At 49.5% G+C, this 16,991-nt stretch overlaps 4 non-coding genes across 4 annotated transcripts; all 4 read left to right on the forward strand.

The window, feature by feature from the left end:
* The first annotated feature begins 6,214 nt into the window (after positions 1-6,214).
* trnak-uuu (transfer RNA lysine (anticodon UUU)) lies at positions 6,215-6,287 on the forward strand. The gene has a single exon. It is a non-coding gene; the product is annotated as a tRNA-Lys (tRNA).
* A 453-nt stretch (positions 6,288-6,740) lies between these two features.
* Positions 6,741-6,814, forward strand: trnat-ugu (transfer RNA threonine (anticodon UGU)). The gene has a single exon. It is a non-coding gene; the product is annotated as a tRNA-Thr (tRNA).
* Positions 6,815-7,684: 870 nt separating this feature from the next.
* On the forward strand, positions 7,685-7,757 carry trnak-uuu (transfer RNA lysine (anticodon UUU)). The gene has a single exon. It is a non-coding gene; the product is annotated as a tRNA-Lys (tRNA).
* A 7,847-nt stretch (positions 7,758-15,604) lies between these two features.
* trnat-ugu (transfer RNA threonine (anticodon UGU)) lies at positions 15,605-15,678 on the forward strand. The gene has a single exon. It is a non-coding gene; the product is annotated as a tRNA-Thr (tRNA).
* The last annotated feature ends 1,313 nt before the right edge of the window (positions 15,679-16,991 follow it).

A 16,991-nucleotide genomic window follows, 5' to 3' on the forward strand; every position in this document is an offset into this window, starting at 1 on the left:
AATTAGACTGATTATGAACAGGAGGACGGGAACAAAGGGCCCTCAATGTAGAAATGGAAAACGACCAGCATTGATTGTTCCCCTCTTCTTATCGTCTGATTAGTCTGGTCACTCGCGGTTGGCACAGAAAGACCGCCTCGACGAAATCACAGGTCAGTCTGGGGATTAGCACTTTAATTGAAGGGATTTCATATTTTTGTTTCGGCTTGGGTTAGGGTTCAGAGGCTGATGGGACTTAATTAATTAAGGTTCAGTCTATTATCAGGGTTCAGAGGCTGATGGGACTTAATTAATGAAGGTTCAGTCTATTATCAGGGTTCAGAGGCTGATGGGACTTAAATAATGAAGGTTCAGTCTATTATCAGGGTTCAGAGGCTGATGTGACTTAATTAATGAAGGTTCAGTCCAGTATAACTGTTTTTAAATCTGAAGATGGTTCAACTCTATGTGTGAGTGTTTTAAATATATAGTTGATTAAGCTAAAATTGTCTCCTTGGACTGTAAAGTTCCGAGGTCTAGTTGAGATTGTGAGGAATGCTGCATATTGGTTGAAGCAGAAGTCTCTCAAAGGGTTAACAGCAGCAGGCGGAGTTGAAAACAGACAGTGCTTCTCACTCAGGCCTTGAGATAACAGCACCAGTCTGCAGTGTAATCGGATACCTTTCCTTTGAGTCAGTGAACACCAGCAAAGTTACGTTTTGAATTAATTAAAGGAAACCAGTGGGTTTCTCCACCTCTTTGATAAAAGTTATTATTTTCGAAAGCAATTGATTGAAATTGCCAGAATCTTAAATTTTATTTACTTGAAATAAGGTTTATCTCATTTTATCTGGAGATTAATAGAAACTTAAAGAAGATCATGGACACCATTTTAAAAAGTGTCAATCTGGAGATGATAGTTGATTTTGCTAATACTTATGATAGTTGATTTTGCTAATACTTATGTGTATGTAACAGGAAAAAAAACTTGTTAAAAGAAAAATTGTTAAGATAAAGAAATAATTAAGTTGTAAATGTTATACAAGTTTGTGTTAAGCAAATTGTAAATTTAGTTCTGAGTTGAGATCAGAGCTAAGCTTGCAAGTTGCAGTAATTCAATTTGAATTTTCAAACATTTTTAAGTTTTAAAAAAAAAGAGAGCAAATAGAGAAAAGAAGGACACAGATCTTGAATGCGTTGAATAGCACATTTCAAAGGCCCATAAATCTTTCTGTTATCTTAGACCTAAAACCTAGGAAGATTGACGAGCCATAGGAATGTCTGGGGTGTTTTAATGAAATCTACCGGGGGCAGTCAGGCGATTTGCTGTATCAAAATGGTCAGAATTCCCCTCAATACTGTGCTATGTTAATGCATTGCCTACCACCTTCTGTGGTTACTGCTGTGAAATGTAATAACATGAATTGGACAGAGAACGACCCTTCCCAGATGGCAAGGGCAGTCAGATTTTACTGGAAGGAGGGTGTAGGCCAAGAAGGAGGCTCAGTTACAAAGGTTAAGACTGAGTATGTAATGAAAAAGGATGATCTGCGATCCCAACAAGCGGCAGAAATGGTAGTTTACCAGCAGGAGCTCCAATATAGTGACTTTGGGTGGGTGGATCAGCGAAGAGGAGGATGAGACAACAGTGCTATATTTCTATCATCCCCCAGTTAGACATTAAACAGTCACTGCATCACGTTACCCTGGCCTATGACAGAACTGGACGAAACAGGGAGTTGGAGGACAAATACCGGCCATTACTTGAGACCGAATGGCCAGTCAAGGTTACAGCCACAGTCACGGGAAAAGAAGGTACAGCCGATTTTGTTACAATATCACCACATTTATGGCCACAGTCAGCTTCGGTAAGCCCTCATATTACACGTCAGGTCCATGACCAGTACCATGCCAGGGATATGGGGCGAATGGTCAACATCTTACCGCAGCTCGTCAGAATAGGTATGAGATATACCTTTTGAACAATCCACGTCTGACATTTAAATACTGTACCACTATCAATCCAGCCTGTTTTCTTAGTGGTCCCCCTGTCCATGAAGACGCACCTGGCCACGACTGTTTAGCCTTGATTCAGGAAACTACCACAATAAGGGGCGATTTGAGTGACATTTCGTCAGAACAACCTGACATGATTATGTGTGGTCAAATATCCCACCGGGGTTTAGTTAATGACCTACTGCAGGCCCTCCTTATGCCAGCGCAGATTTCCGTTATTAAATGCGCTGCCCACACGAATGGTACAACCCCAGTTGACGTTGGTAATGAACGAGCAGATTGTGCAGCGCGCACAGCCGCACAAATTCAGCAAGTGATGGTGCCTAAAATGTTAAGTCAGACTAAACGATCTACTATGAATGTGTCTGCTTCTGACAAGCCAATGCCAGACGTCATAAGGTTACAGGAGGACGCTCCTGAGAGTGATAAACAAATGTGGAAACGGTTAGGTTGTACATATGATTCTGTTTCCTCTTTATGGACCATGCCAGCACATCAGACTTGTATGTCTGATGTACTGGCTTTATGGGTCATCGAATGTGTACACTTTGCAACTCATTGTGGGGCTCGAGGGACTAGTGATTTGTTGCTGGACACTTGGTGGCACCCTAAAATGCAGGGGTTGGCCCAAAGTATCAGTAATCGGTGTTTGATTTGTCAGCAATATAACACCGGAAAAGGTATCCCTTGTGGGAAGGGGCAAACCCCGTTGCCCAGTGGTCCCTTTGAGACGCTCCAAATGGATTACATTGAGTTGGAAAGGTGTCAATGTTACAAATATGTTTTGGTCATTGTGGATGTGTTCAGCAGATGGGTCGAGGCGTATCCGACTATCTATAGTAAAGCTGCTACTGTGGTTAAAGTCTTGATGAGGGAAATCATTCCCCGGTACGGTATACCAGCTCAGTTAAGTTCTGATAATGGGCCTCATTTTATTGGACAAATTAACAAGGAGTTTTGCTCCCAGTTGGGCATACGCCAGCAGTTACACTGTGCTTACAGACCGCAGGCAGCCGGGGTGGTTGAGAGACACAATCAGACCCTCAAAACTAAATTGGCTAAATTAAGAGCAGACACGGGACTGACATGGCTTAAGTTGCTCCCCGTTGCCCTCTTCCAGCTGCGGGTTACACCTGCGGGACCGGCCCGGCTCTCTCCCGCCGAGATTCTTTATGGCAGGCCTCTTAGAACTCCTTGGAGCCTGCAGGTTCCCAGACGGGTTCAGTTTCATCAGATGACTGAAGAAATGACCACCTATGTTCTAGCCCTTACGCAAGTGCTCAAGGAACTCCATGGCCCAGTCCGTGCGGCTCACCAGCCATTGCCCCAGTACCTAGCTCACTTTCAGTCCAGCCCGGTAGTTATGTCATGGTCAAAAATTGGACTAGGAAGGGGTCGGAGCCGCGATGGGACGGGCCCTTCCAAGTTCTCCTTACCACCCCCACAGCAGTTAAAGTGGAGGGGCGAAGTGCTTGGGTCCACCTACATCACTGTAAATTGAGTCCATCTCCACTACTGTAAAAGGTCGGATACTAACCTGCCTCCCTTCTCCAGTGCTATTTTACAGGTGTGGAGCATGATGGAGTGGCTACGCATCGTCTGTCTGATATTTGGCCTCACTTCGCTTGGCGTGTTATTGGCGATGGACATGGAAAAGGGGAATATTATGTATCTGTGTAGCCCCAACCAATCTACAAGGATACATCACCTATGCAAAGGTGATGTTCTTCACTGCCCCCATATACGAGGACATGGTATCGACTCATGGAAGGTCATCAAAGTTAAGGAGAATGTGGGAGTCATGAAGCAGCTGCACCGGTCCCGGCGATGGGAAGGGAACATTATATGGACATTGCCTTGTTTTTGGAATACATGTAAATTTGATTTTGGATGTGTTAAAAGTGGTACAATAAAGGTAACATCAGGCTGTCAGAAGAGTGTAGGAAGAGACCATGAGAAAGAGAAAGGGACTAGAGAGAGGACGGGGCGTGTGAGAAGGGAAGTACAGCTAGAACGTAGGTTACCGGGAGATGCACTTAAGTTAATTAAAGGCCAAACTGAGGAAAACCCGGGTAGTATGAATCTCTTCTACCAGATTTACCACCGTCTGTATGGCCAGGGACGGGTTGTCTGCTACCCAAACCCCGCAGCCGTGTCTAGGTTATTTTCTGTTTCACCGCTTTGGGGCACTCCCCAAACGGTGGTTCATTGTCAGCATTCCGAACCACTGCCCGAGCAAGTCACTCTTCCTTACGATCCGGATTCAGCACCACCGGCTATTTGCCTTCCCCTCCCTCGGGATAATTCCCATTCACAGTACGATAGGCTGCGACGGTGGAGGGCGTACATACCTAGCCACTTCACTCCCAATAGGGATTCCCGGTCGTACGAGAATTGCTTCAGCAGTGAAGGATATGGCTGTTTGCTGGTAGAGGTGGACACAAATATAACATGTCTGTTTCCCACCTGTACGGACAGGAGGTGCCATATCACCCAGGCGTCTGGCCAATGCGTTTGTTATAACACCACTTGCGTTCCATTGAACGCTGGCCTCCAGCTCCTTTGTGGCTGGGCGAATGTCTCTCATATCACTGTTGGGAATAGGGCTTTCTGCATTGCTGGGCGGCCCGAATGGGCATTTCAAAATTGGATAAACTGGGCTACTGGGAGGTCCTTACGCAACCGATATGCTGATTGTGATGCTAGTCTCCACACGGAACAAGGATAATACTTTTTATTTAATGGTACGGCGACCAACGTTTTGTCACCCCATTTCCCCGCCGAATTGCTATAGGGACTCTAGTCCCTACCACAGTCCCCTGCCCTTCGGCGTGGAACCTGCATAATCAGTTAGCACGCCGGGCAGTCTCTGCTGAATTTTGCGAGAACTGGAAAAAACCTCAGGTTCTCGCACCCAACCGGGGCCACTCAGCCGGGTGGGGCATTCTGAGCGTATTGACACTGGGAGGTGTGGGGGGTTCCTTGGCTGTTAGTGATCGGAATTATTTTATTTGCGGCCTTACCATCTTGGGAAATGAAACCTTGGGAGCCCTCGGGGCAATAACTAAGGAGTTGTCTCAGCTACGGTTGTTTGCAATGCAGAACCGGTATGCTCTTGACTATCTTCTGGCACGTGAGGGTGGGGTTTGCGCCATAGTACAGGGCAAGTGGCTCATGGGTGTTCAGGACTTGACCGCTAACATTACTACATTTATGGATCGCATACGGGATCACTTGGACGGGATGCAGGATCCTGACTCTTGGGGTAACTGGGGATCTGGAGGATGGAAGGACTGGGTGATAAATATGGCCATGTATCTAGTGGTAGCTATCGGCTGCATCTTTGTGGGCCTGGCTATCTTTAAATGTGTGATGGGTAGAATGCGGGTTGCACTAGATCAGATCACCGCCCCAATCACCGAGAAAAAAAATTTAACTGTTAAAATCCATGAGAGATGAAGGGGGGCTAAGGCAGGAATTGGAAATGCAGCGACGGATCTTTTTAGATGAGGAACCGTAGCTATAGATTGGATAGTTCGGTTATCATGGAATGGTAAAAGGAGGGAATGACGAATGTGATATAAAATAGTTACTTTAGAGTTACTAGTTAATGTAATGTAGAAATAAGCCACTTTGATTCTTGCAGTTAGGGACAAAGGAATTTGAGACCGCATGGAAAAAGCAGGAAGAGGTGTGTCTATGAGAGTGATGCTGCATTGATAGGGGCCAGAGAAAGGGATTGGAAGTGAGCCAATCAGAATAGATCGAACAGGTCAGGAGGGACATAGGCTGACCTATGTCCGTCGAGTATGTGAAACTTGATACCATTTGAATTGATTTTGCAGAGATCCCTTTGTCTTTTAGTTCAGTCGTTTTCTGGGATGTAAGAAGCTGGATGTCTCTTACATTTCTGTAAGATGATTCAAGCTTGCAAGCTAAATAAATAACTTCTGTTTACGTGCGAATCCGTCTCAACTTTTATTGAGGCCAGACTGAAGAGGAAGAAATTTGGAGATCTACAGATTGATGCGGGCAGGTTGTTTCCACTGGTCGGGTAAAATGCGAGTGCAATTTGAAGAATTTGAGAAAGGAAACCAAAGGGAGGCTGCCGGTCTGCTTGCGAGGGAAATGAGCTGGAGAGGCTGAATCACCAGTGAAGGAAATTCAAAAGATACAATATGAGACTTTGAAGTGAGCTATGAGAACGTTTTCATAATGGACCCTGATAGCTCAGTCGGTAGGGTGTCAGACTTTTAATCTGAGGGTCCAGGGTTCAAGTCCCTGTCAGCGCTTTGATTTTGGCTCAAGGCGTTTGCTTCCCAATGAACGGTCGGAAATAAAAATAAAGAATGCAGGATGCTTTATGGAAAGTGGAAGAACCGTGACAACGTCGTGTTTGCCAAATTGCAACAGCCGTCCAGAATTTTCAAGAATTTTTGCTAGATTTTCAGTGAATGTATAAACTCTCTCCTGGTCTTGTCCTGCATTATACCACTGGAGTTTTCTGGCCATGTTTAATCACTTCCCAATTCGCAAAATATTTCCTGTTTGTATACTTCTTTCCTGCAGAACTGCTTTTAAATGAATAACTTTCAGAATAACTGCAATTTTTACAGTTTCAAAAGCCCAGTGCCGATGAATATTTTAATTTGCACTCTCAAAGTCAGCAGGAGAAATCAACAATACTGATGTTTAATCAAAACAATTGAAATCTGTTCTACCCTTGCAAAGCTTCTTTGCAGATTGGTGCTGTGGCTTAGATGGTTATAGTGCCTGTCTTGTAAACAGGAGATACTGAGTTCAAATCTCAGCAGTACCTTAATACATTCAGGTCAAAGTATATATTCTGTGAAGCATGCTCCTTCAATGGTGAACACAGAAAATGTTGACATCATTTCTGTGGTACTGACCTTCAAAATTGTTTTCGCTTGTTTTATGTCAAACTTGATTCAAACTTCCATATCTCCCATTTTTCACGCAACTTCCATTTTCCCAGTACCAACATTTTGAATGTTTGTCAGCGATGTCTGTGAGCAAAGATTGAATGATTAAATGATTTACTCTGATGAAGAGTGACCCAACTTCGAAGCGTTAGCTCGGTTCTCTCTTCACAGATGCTGCCAGACCCACTGAGATTTTCCATCATTTCCTGTTTTAATTCAGATTTCACATCCGCAGTAATTTGCCTTTTTATTGGACGATATATGTTGCTGCATGTTAGCAAGAACGATTTGGGCGGGATAAATTGTTGGGCATTTTCCATGAAGATGTGGCGTTGACAGATCTATTTACACCCTGAAACTTTGCGATTTGCATAATTTGCTACTTTACTCGATGAGCTTACTTGCGTTCACACTCTGCCACAACAAACAACAGATGACACGTTTTATTCCCTCTCTCAAAATCCAATCTGTATCTCTGCAGCTTCCCACTGATATCTCAGCGAACTAAACGTAATCTTCAATGTCTTGAAGTCCCAGTGCATGTCCCTGGGTAACAACAGTTGTCACATCACAGGTCATTGGTAAAATGCGAGTACAAGCTGAAGAATTTGAGAAAGAAAGCCGAAGGGAGGCTGCCGGTCTGCTTGCGAGGGAAATGAGCTGGAGAGGCTGAATTACCAGTGAAGGAAATTCAAAAGATACAATATGAGACTTTGAAGTGAGCTATGAAAACATTTGTGCAATGAGCCCTGGTAGCTCAGTCGGTGGAGCATCAGACTTTTAATCTGAGGGTCCAGGGTTCAAGTTCCTGTCAGGGCTTTGATTTTGGCTCAAGGCGTTTGCTTCCCAATGAACGGTAGGAAATAAAAATAAAGAATGCAGGATGCTTTATGGAAAGTGGAAGAACCGTGACAACGTCGTGTTTGCCAAATTGCAAGAGCCGCCCAGAATTTTCAAGAATTTTTGCTAGATTTTCAGTGAATGTATAAACTCTCTCCTGGTCTTGTCCTGCATTATACCACTATAGTTTTCTGGCCATGTTTAATCACTTCCCAATTCGCAAAATATTTCCTGTTTGTATACTCCTTTCCTGCAGAACTGCTTTTAAATTCATAACTTTCAGAAATAACTGCAATTTTTACAGTTTCAAAAGCCCAGTGCCGATGAATATTTTAGTCTGCACTCTGTGGCGCACAAAGACTCCGTGAGACAAATAGAGTGAAGTCGATGAGGCTTTATTAAGCGTGTCTGTTCCCCAGCAGCCCGATAGTAAACTGGCATGCGGGGGAAGGCACCGGCTTCTTATACTTCGCCTTCAGGGCGGAGTATGAGGTCAACGGCCAACCAGGACCCGGGATCTGTCAGCCAATGACATTAGGGCTTCCAGTCCCACATGACCCCCAATACATACTACCACATTCACCCCTTGTCAAAAATGAACCCGGCGGGGTGATGCTTCGTATGGTGGTAAGGGTTTACAGTACTGGTCCTGGGAGGATAGAACAGTTACATGGTAGTACCGTATTGGACAGTATCGTCCTGTTACAACTATTTATAGAGGATATAGGAAAAACAAAATGTTTATTGGATAGTCCATCTTTGTTTTACAGCGACGCCACGAGTCGGTCGGGCGGTCTGGTCGTCCGTGTCGATCGCCTCGGCCCCGGCGGTGGTGGTGGTGCTTGTACCAGCGTTGTCGCCTCCGGGAGCCGCACGGTTTCAGCTGTCGGTGCAAAGGGGAGGGGGACTGATCCTCCTGGGAAGGGGGCGGTCGCGGGGTGCGGCAGTGGCAGGAAGGGGGGCGGTTGGGTTGATGGTGCCGGGGGAGTGTGCGTGGAGCCGGCGGGCGCCAGATCCCGCATGGAGACCGTGTCCTGTCGGCCTTCGGGGTACTCCACGTAGGCGTACTGGGGGTTTGCGTGGAGGAGGTGAACCCTTTCGACCAACGGGTCCGCCTTATGTGCCCGCACGTGCTTTCGGAGCAGGATGGGTCCTGGGGCCGCCAGCCAGGTCGGCAGCGACGTTCCAGAGGAGGACCTCCTAGGGAAGACAAGGAGACGCTCGTGAGGCGTTTGATTAGTGCTCGTACATAATAACGACCGGATGGAATGGAGAGCGTCCGGGAGGACCTCCTGCCACCGTGAAACTGGGAGATCCCTGGACCGTAGGGCCAGTAGGACGGCCTTCCAGACCGTGCCGTTCTCCCTTTCTACTTGCCCGTTCCCCCGGGGGTTGTAGCTGGTCGTACTGCTTGAAGCTATAACCTTGCTGAGCAGGAACTGGCGCAGCTCGTCATTCATGAAAGAGGACCCCCTGTCGCTGTGGACGTATGCGGGGTAACCGAACAGTGTGAATATGCTGTTCAGGGCTTTAATGACTGTGGCCGCGGTCATGTCGGAGCAGGGAATGGCAAAAGGGAAGCGGGAGTATTCGTCCACTACATTAAGGAAATACGCGTTGCGGTCGGTGGAGGGGAGGGGCCCTTTGAAATCGAGACTGAGGCGTTCAAAGGGGCGGGAAGCCTTAATCAGGTGCGCTCCATCTGGCCTGAAAAAATGCGGTTTGCATTCTGCGCAGATGTGGCAGTCTATTGTGACTGTACGGACCTCCTCTAAGGAGTATGGGAGATTGCGGGACTTGATGAAGTGGTAAAACCGAGTGACCCCCGGGTGGCAGAGGTCCTCGTGGAGGGCTTGGAGGCGGTCAATTTGTGCGTTGGCACATGTCCCGCGGGATAGGGCATCAGACGGCTCGTTCAGCTTTCCGGGTACAAGATCTCATAGTTGAAGGTGGAGAGTTCGATCCTCCACCGCAAGATCTTGTCGTTCTTGATCTTGCCCCGCTGTGCATTATCGAACATGAAGGCTACCGACCGTTGGTCAGTGAGGAGAGTGAATCTCCTGCCGGCCAGGTAATGCCTCCAATGTCGCACAGCTTCCACTATGGCTTGGGCTTCCTTTTCCACTGAGGAGTGGCGGATTTCTGAGGCGTGGAGGGTTCGGGAGAAGAAGGCCACGGGTCTGCCCGCTTGGTTAAGGGTAGCCGCTAGAGCTACGTCAGAGGCGTCGCTCTCGACCTGGAAGGGGAGGGACTCGTCAATGGCGCGCATCGTGGCCTTTGCGATGTCCGCTTTGATGCGGCTGAAAGCCTGGCAAGCCTCTGTCGACAGCGGGAAAGTCGTGGTCTGTATTAGGGGGCGGGCCTTGTCTGCGTACTGGGGGACCCACTGGGCGTAGTATGAAAAGAACCACAGGCAGCGTTTCAGGGCTTTTGGGCAGTGCGGGAGGGGAAATTCCATGAGTGCGCGCATACGTTCGGGGTCGGTGCCTAGTATCCCATTGCACACTATGTAGCCCAGAATGGCTAGCCGATCGGTGCTAAAAACGCACTTGTCCTCGTTGTACGTGAGGTTCAAGGCTTTGGCAGTCTGGAGGAATTTTTGGAGGTTGGCGTCGTGGTCCTGCTGATCGTGGCCGCAGATGGTTACATTGTCGAGGTACGGGAACGTGGCCCGTAACCCATGTTGATCAACCATTCGGTCCATTTCCCGTTGGAAGACCGAGACGCCGTTTGTGACGCCAAAAGGGACCCTTAGGAAGTGGTATAATCGCCCGTCTGCCTCGAAGGCTGTGTACCTGCGGTCACTTGGGCGGATGGGGAGCTGATGGTAGGCGGACTTGAGGTCCACGGTGGAGAAGACTTTATACTGGGCAATCCGATTGACCATGTCGGATATGCGGGGGAGAGGGTACGCGTCTAATTGTGTGTACCTGTTGATGGTCTGGCTATAGTCAATGACCATCCTTTGTTTCTCCCCTGTCTTCACTACTACCACCTGCGCTCTCCAGGGACTATTGCTGGCCTGGATTATGCCCTCCTTTAGTAGCCGCTGGACTTCGGAGCGAATGAAGGTCCGGTCCTGGGCGCTGTACCGTCTGCTCCTAGTGGCGACGGGTTTGCAATCCGGGGTGAGGTTCGCAAACAAGGACGGGGGTTGCACCTTGAGGGTGGCGAGGCCGCAGATAGTGAGTGGGGGTATGGGGCCGCCGAATTTAAACGTAAGGCTCTGTAGGTTACATTGGAAATCTAAGCCCAGCAAGGTGGGGACACAGAGTTGGGGAAGGACGTTAAGTTTGTAGTTTTTGAATTCCCTCCCCTGTACCGTTAGGGTAACTATGCAGAATCCCTGGATCTGTACGGAGTGGGATCCTGCAGCTAGGCAAATCTTTTGTGCGCTGGGGAAGGTAGTTAAGGAACAGCGTCTTACCGTGTCGGGATGTATAAAACTTTCCGTGCTCCCGGAGTTGACTAGGCATGGCGTCTCGTGGCCGTTAATTAGGACCGTTGTCGTCGTCGTCTGGAGAGTCCCGGGCCGAGCCTGATCGAGTGTAACCGAAGCGAGCCGTGGTTGTAGTAGTGGGGTGGGGTCCGTTGTTGCCGTCCAAGATGGCGTCGGAGATGGACAAAATGGCCACCCCCATACCTCGCCCGTAGCTGAGGGGTCACAAGATGGCGTCGGGGGTGGACAAAATGGCCGCCCCATGCGTCGTACAGGTCGGGGGCGGTCCAAGATGGCGGGGCCCCTCCTCCCCTCGTGGTGGTCGGGACCCAAAATGGCGGCGTCTGCGGGTCGCACATTGAGTGCTGGGGGGGTCTGGGGGGCGCTAGGACCGCGCGGAGTTCCTGCATTGCGAGCGCCCGGGCTGCGGGCGCTAGGACCGCGCGGAGTTCCTTGGCTGCGAGCGCCAGGGCCGCGGGCGCGAGGACCGCGCGGAGCTCCCTCGACGGGGACAGCGGTGGTCGGGGCCAAGGCCGGCGGGTCAGTACTGCGAGCGCTGGGACCGTGAGGAGGTCCCTCGCCGGGGACGGAGATCGGGGTCCAGGTAAGTTGTATTGCCGGCGGGTCAGGCGTGGGGCGCGGGACGGGGGTGAGGGCCCAGGTCGACGGCGCTGGCGGGTCAGGCGTGGGGCGCGGGACGGGGGTGAGGGCCCAGGTCGGCGGCGCTGGCGGGTCAGGCGTGGGGCGCGGGACGGGGTGAGGGCCCAGGTCGGCGGCGCTGGCGGGTCAGGCGTGGGGCGCGGGACGGGGGTGAGGGCCCAGGTCGGCGGCGCCGGCGGGTCAGTCGTGGGCCGCGAGCGCTGGCACCGCGCGGAGCTCCCTCGCCGGGGACAGCGGTGGTCGGGGCCCAGGCCGGCGGGTCAGGCGTGGGGCGCGGGACGGGGGTGAGGGCCCAGGTCGGCGGCTCCGGCGGGTCAGTCGTGGGGCGCGGGACGGGGGTGAGGGCCCAGGTCGGCGGCGCCGGCGGGTCAGTCGTGGGCCGCGAGCGCTGGCACCGCGCGGAGCTCCCTCGCCGGGGACAGCGGTGGTCGGGGCCCAGGCCGGCGGGTCAGGCGTGGGGCGCGGGACGGGGGTGAGGGCCCAGGTCGGCGGCTCCGGCGGGTCAGTCGTGGGGCGCGGGACGGGCGTGAGGGCCCAGGTCGGCGGCGCCGGCGGGTCAGGCGTGGGGCCGCGAGCGCTGGCACGCGCGGAGCTCCCTCGCCGGGGACAGCGGTGGTCGGGGTCAAGGTAGGTGGCGCCGGCGGGTCAGGCGTGGGGCGCGGGACGGGGGTGAGGGTGGCGTTAGGGATGCGAAAAACCCCCTCCTCTCCGTGGAGAGTGTTGGCCAGCACCCAAATCGGGAGCGCCGGCGGCGGGTCGTACATGGGCTGCGGGGAGGGGGGTTGGGGAGCGTAGGCGGCGTGCAGGGCTCCCAGATCTCCCGGGGCCGCGGTGATCGGGACCCAAAATGGCGGCGCCTGCGGGTCGCACATGGCGTGCTGGGGGGGGTTGGGAGGCATAGACTGCCTGTAGGGCTCCCTGTTCTCCCGGGACGGCGGCGACCACGCGGGATCGGCACACCACCGCATACTGGCCCTTTTTCCCGCAGCTTTTGCAGATGGCTGCGCGGGCCGGACAGCGTTGTCGGGGGTGCTTCGCCTGGCCGCAGTAATAACAGCGGGCGCCCCCGGTGCGACTCGGCGTTTGGACTGCGCAAGCCTGTGGGGTGTCCGGGGGGGGGGGTAGGGGGTTTGCCGCGGCGGGTACGTACGGGGCCCAATGGCCTGCCGCGCGGTCGGGGCCGTAGGCGCGGGTATTACGCGCGGCTACGTCCAGCGAGGCTGCCAGGGCCCGTGCCTCTGAGAGTCCTAGTGACTCTTTTTCTAGAAGTCTTTGGCGGATTTGGGAGGATTGCATACCTGCAACAAAAGCATCGCGCATTAACATGTCCGTGTGTTCGTTTGCGTTCACCGACGGGCAGCTGCAGGCTCGTCCCAAAATCAGCAGCGCGGCGTAGAACTCGTCCATCGATTCTCCGGGAGCTTGCCGTCTTGTCGCGAGCTGGTAGCGAGCGTAGATTTGGTTAACTGGGCGAACATAGAGACTTCTCAGTGCTGTGAAGGCCGTCTGGAAATCGCGGGTGTCTTCAATGAGGGTGAAAATCTCCGTGCTCACCCTCGAGTGCAGGACCTGCAGTTTTTGTTCGTCTGAGACGCGGCCTGTGGTCGATGTGATGTAGGCCTCAAAGCAAGTCTGCCAGTGTTTGAAGGCTGCTGCCGCATTCACTGCGTGGGGGCAGATCCTCAGGCATTCTGGAATGATCCTGAGCTCCATAGTCCTTTTTAGGCACGCTTAATAAATTGTGGCGCACAAAGACTCCGTGAGACAAACAGAGTGAAGTCGATGAGGCTTTATTAAGCGTGTCTGTTCCCCAGCAGCCCGATAGTAAACTGGCCTGCGGGGGAAGGCACCGGCTTCTTATACTTCGCCTTCAGGGCGGAGTATGAGGTCAACGGCCAACCAGGACCCGGGATCTGTCAGCCAATGACATTAGGGCTTCCAGTCCCACATGACCCCCAATACATACTACCACACACTCTCAAAGTCAGCAGGAGAAATCAACAATACTGATGTTTAATCAAAACAATTGAAATCTGTTCTACACATGCAAATGTGTCTTGCAGGTTGGTGCTGTGGCTCAGATGGTTAAAGCGCCTGTCTTATAAACAGGAGATTCTGAGTTCTAATCTCAACTGTACCTTTACCTGTTCAGGTGAAAGCATGTAGCCTGTGAAAAATCCTCCTCATCTAATGGTGATCACAGAAAATGTTGACAACATTTCTGAGGTACTGACCTTCAAGATTGCTTTCCTTTGCTTTATGTCAAACTTCCATATCTCCCATTATTCACGCAACTTCCATTTTCCTCATCTACTCCATTGCATGTAACCTCGCTTCAGCTCTGAATAAGGATCACACGGATTTAAAACATTAACTTTGTGTCTGGCTCCACAGACATCCTCAAATTTTATGAGCTTTAATCCAATCATTTTTAGTTTGTCATGCACATTCACAACATGTGCAGTATTTTCCTTTGAATGCACTACAGGATTGACCTCAGGAAATCCAGTAGGAACATTTTGAATGTCTGTCAGCGATGTCTGTGAGCAAAGATTGAACGATTAAATGATTTACTCTGATGAAGAGTGACCCAGCCTCGAAGTGTTAGCTCGGTTCTCTCTTCACAGATGCTGCCAGACCCACTGAGATTTTCCATCATTTCCTATTTTAATTCAGATTTCACATCCGCAGTAATTTGCTTTTTTATTGGACGATATATGTTGCTGCATGTTAGCAAGAACGATTCGGGCGGGATAAATTATTGGGCGTTTTCCATGAAGATGAGGCGTTGACAGATCTATTTACACCCTGAAACTTTGCGATTTGCATAATTTGCTACTTTACTCGATGAGCTTACTTGCGTTCACACTCTGCCACAACAAACAACAGATGACACCCTTTATTCCCTCTCTCAAAATACAATCTGTATCTCTGCAGCTTCCCACTGATATCTCAGCGAACTAAACGTAATCTTCAATGTCTTGAAGTCCCAGTGCATGTCCCTGGGTAACAACAGTTGTCACATCACAGGTCATTGGTAAAATGCGAGTCCAAGTTGAAGAATTTGAGAAAGAAAGCCGAAGGGAGGCTGCCGGTCTGCTTGCGAGGGAAATGAGCTGGAGAGGCTGAATGACCAGTGAAGGAAATTCAAAAGATACAATATGAGACTTTGAAGTGAACTATGAGAACATTTTAATATTGGGCCCTGGTACCTCAGTCGGAAGAGTGTCAGACTTTTAATCTGAGGGTCCAGGGTTCAAGTCCCTCTCAGGGTTTTGATTTTGGCTCAAGGCGTTTGCTTCCCAATGAACGGTAGGAATTAAAAATAAAGAATGCAGGATGCTTTATGGAAAGTGGAAGAACCGTGACAACGTCGTGTTTGCCAAATTGCAACAGCCGTCCAGAATTTTCAAGAATTCTTGCTAGATTTTCAGTGAATGTATAAACTCTCTCCTGGTCTTGTCCTGCATTATACCACTGTAGTTTTCTGGCCATGTTTAATCACTTCCCAATTCGCAAAATATTTCCTGTTTGTATCCTCCTTTCCTGCAGAACTTCTTTTAAATTAATAACTTTCAGAAATAACTGCAATTTTTCAGTTTCAAAAGCCCAGTGCCGATGAATATTTTAGTTTGCACTCTCAAAGTCAGCAGGAGAAATCAACAATACAAAATTTAATCAAAACAATTGAAATCTGTTCTACACTTGCAAAGTTGTCTTGCAGGTTGGTGCTGTGGCTTAGATGGTTAAAGCGCCCGTCTTGTAAACAGGAGATCCTGAGTTCAAATCTCAGCAGTACCTTTATACATTCAGGTCAAAGCATGTATCCTGTGAAGAATGCTCCTTGTTTAATGGTGAACACAGATAATGTTGACAACATTTCTATGGTACTGACCTTCAAGATTGTTTTCGCTTGTTTTATGTCAAACTTGATTCAAATTTCCATAATCTCCCGTTTTTCATGCAACTTCCATTTTCCTCATCTACTCCATTGCATGTAACCTCGCTTCAGCTCTGAATAAGGATCACACGGATTTGAAACATTAACTTTGTGTCTGGCTCCACAGACATCCTCAAATTTTATGAGCTTTAATCCAATCATTTTTAGTTTCTCATGCAGATTCACAACATGTGCAGTATTTTCCTTTGAATGCACGACAGGATTGACCTCAGGAAATTCAGTCGGAACATTTTGAATGTCTGTCAGCGATGTCTGTGAGCAAAGATTGAATGATTGAATGATTTACTCTGATGAAGAGTGACCCAGCCTCGAAACGTGAGCTCGGTTCTCTCTTCACAGATGCTGCCAGACCCACTGAGATTTTCCATCATTTCCTGTTTTTTTTCAGATTTCACATCCGCAGTAATTTGCCTTTTTATTGGACGATATATGTTGCTGCATGTCAGCAAGAACGATTTGGGCGGGATAAAGGATGGGGCGTTTTCCATGAAGATGTGGCGTTGACAGATCTATTTACACCCTGAAACTTAGCGATTTGCATAATTTGTTACTTTTCTAGATGAGCTTACTTGCGTTCACTCGCTGCCACAACAAACAACAGATGACACGCTTTATTCCCTCTCTGAAAATACAATCTGTATCTCTGTAGCTTCCCACTGATATCTCAGCGAACTAAACGTAATCTTCAATGTCTTGAAGTCCCAGTGCATGTCCCTGGGTAACAACAGTTGTCACATCACAGGTCACTGGTAAAATGCAAGTCCAAGTTGAAGAATTTGAGAAAGAAAGGCGAAGGGAGGCTGCCGGTCTGCTTGCGAGGGAAATGAGCTGGAGAGGCTGAATTGCCAGTGAAGGAAATTCAAAAGATACAATATGAGACTTTGAAGTGAACTATGAGAACATTTTTATATTGGGCCCTGGTACCTCAGTCGGAAGAGCGTCAGACTTTTAATCTGAGGGTCCAGGGTTCAAGTCCCTGCCAACGTTTGATTTTACTCAAGGCGTTTGCTTCCCAATGAACGGTAGGAATTAAAAATAAAGAATGCAGGATGCTTTATGGAAAGTGGAAGAACCATGACAACGTCGTGTTTGCCAAATTGCAGCAGCCGTCCAGAATTTTCAAGAATTTTTGCTAGATTTTCAGTGAATGTAT

The sequence above is a fragment of the Scyliorhinus torazame genome, chromosome 4 (assembly GCF_047496885.1).
Source record: "Scyliorhinus torazame isolate Kashiwa2021f chromosome 4, sScyTor2.1, whole genome shotgun sequence".
In the NCBI taxonomy this organism is placed as follows: Eukaryota; Metazoa; Chordata; class Chondrichthyes; order Carcharhiniformes; family Scyliorhinidae; genus Scyliorhinus; species Scyliorhinus torazame.